Source organism: Tamandua tetradactyla (assembly GCF_023851605.1).
Source record: "Tamandua tetradactyla isolate mTamTet1 chromosome 1 unlocalized genomic scaffold, mTamTet1.pri SUPER_1_unloc_1, whole genome shotgun sequence".
NCBI lineage: Eukaryota > Metazoa > Chordata > Mammalia > Pilosa > Myrmecophagidae > Tamandua > Tamandua tetradactyla.
The window spans coordinates 616,802-618,867 of record NW_027518237.1 but is presented as its reverse complement, the minus strand read 5'-3'; the positions used below and the strand labels follow the sequence as shown (position 1 = coordinate 618,867).

At 41.4% G+C, this 2,066-nt stretch overlaps 1 pseudogene; it reads right to left on the bottom strand.

Annotated features, from left to right (window-relative positions):
* Positions 1-318: 318 nt before the first annotated feature.
* On the bottom strand, positions 319-1,445 carry LOC143672675 (transcription factor-like 5 protein pseudogene; annotated as a pseudogene).
* Positions 1,446-2,066: the final 621 nt, after the last annotated feature.

Sequence of the window (2,066 nt, the reverse complement as noted above, 5' to 3'; positions counted from 1 at the left end):
TTTAAAAGGATGTTAATTTTTAAAGTTATCATCTTAAGGGAATGTGGTGGAATCAGACATATAATTGAAAAATCACTTACTAATTGTTGTCAAGATGTCTTCATCCCCCAGTGGTCTAAGAGGATATTAATGGACACATGCTTTGCTCTAGACAGATACTTTTTTTAAAATGTGCTTTCAAAGTCCCTCTTGGAGCTTTGAAATCATGTCATTTTAGCATCAGCCTACCAGGGTGGAGTTCCAGGGCTGCACACAGTGTTCACAAGCCTCAACAGAGGGTCATTGATGTCACAGGAGCTAGTGCCTCATGCACTCACTTTATCTGCATGCTGGGTTACTCTGTAGGCTTTCCTGGGCAAGACAAACCACCACGTCTTTTCTGCTCATCTTTAGCCTTCAACCAGTTTTACCACAGAAAACACTCTCAAATTCCTTTTTAAGAGAATCTCCTTTTTTTCCCCAAATTTATTTCAGAATGCTAGCATCGGCTGAAAAGTTGTGGCTGTGTGTGTCTTGGCATCACACAATGGGACTAAGAGATGCAACTGATCACAGCATATGAGGATTCTGAACACTCTATCTCTCTCCATCTGGTTATGCCTCTCCTTGTGCTGAGACCTTCCTCCCTGCAGCCCTCTCTGGGTCTGCTCCCCCAGGTTCAACTGTGAGGGTTCCACTGACTACTAAGCACCCTGAGCTGTTGTGGAGCTCTTGACCACATTCTGAATTTCTCTAAGGGCTCTTCATTCTACATTCATCCAACTTATATATTCTACTCCTGATTCCTCTCATTCAATGCTTGTTTACATAGCATTTCTTACTTTAACCCAAACCTGCTTGGGTGGGGCTTTGGTTTTACTAGGAAGGTCTGGTGAATTCAAATTCTTGCTGAAAACAGAAAAAAATGCTCTAGGCATTCCAACCTCCCCAGTGCTTGGCAGCTTCAAGAATAGAACATGAATCACTAGAACTCTGTGAAAGGTTAGAATTTCCACCCGTAGAGTGAGTGTTTGTAGTAAATAGTGGATAGTTAGACCACAAAGTGATGGTTGTGGCAACAGTATTATTTTTCATTTATGGCACACATTTGTTTTGTTGCTGATGAAAAGAAGCCTTAATTAATTCAGATGGGTGGTAACTAAAAGTCACCAAATTGCTGAGTGTTATGCTCACCTTTGGGGACTCAGGACTATGTGGCAGATCAGCAGGCATGCTGTTAAAGCTGTCCTCCAGCCAGACATGCAAAGCTAACTTGGCCCAGGCCTTGGGAGCCCATAACCCACTGCATTCTCCTTCTGAACATCATTGGCCACCTTGGGATGGGCTGTGCTGTCTTCTTCCCATGCCCCTGGCATCTTCTCAGAGCCACCCACCATGGCCACAGTCAGGTTAGCCTTGTTTGGCAGCATCATGTGCAGCTCCTGGATATCAATGTGGTCCAGGCATGAGTTGGGTCAAGGGAAGCTGCTCTCCATGGCCAACACCAGTGAGCACAGTACTGGGTGGAGGGGTTTTGAAGTTTTGATTATTGATTTGTTTCTTTCATTGTTATTGGTCTGTTGAGGTATGTTCTTTTTTCTTACATCTAGGGGTTCTAATTTTGGGGGGTGATGCTGTTCATAGTATCCTCCTTGACTCCTTTTTATTTCTGTGGGGTGAATGGTAATGTCCCTGTTGTTACGTCTGATTTATTTACTTCCTCTCTCTGTTTTCCTTCATCAGTCTAGCTCTTGTTATCACTTTTATTGATCTTACCAAAGAACCCACTTTTGGTTCTTTGATACTCTATTGCTTCATTTATTCCTACTATAATCATTGTTGTTTTCCATTCTTTACTCTTCTTTTTCTATTTCCTCAAGTTGTAGCAAGCATTTACACCAATGAATTTCTCACTGTTGCCTTTGCTGTATCCTATAAGTTTTGTTATGCTCAATTTTGTTCATTCACCTCAAAATATTTCCTAGTTGCCTTTGTGATTTATTATTTGACCCATGCATTGTTTAATTGTGTATTGTTTGATTTCCTCATATTTATGAAGTTTCAAGTTATAACTCAGTTGTTGATTG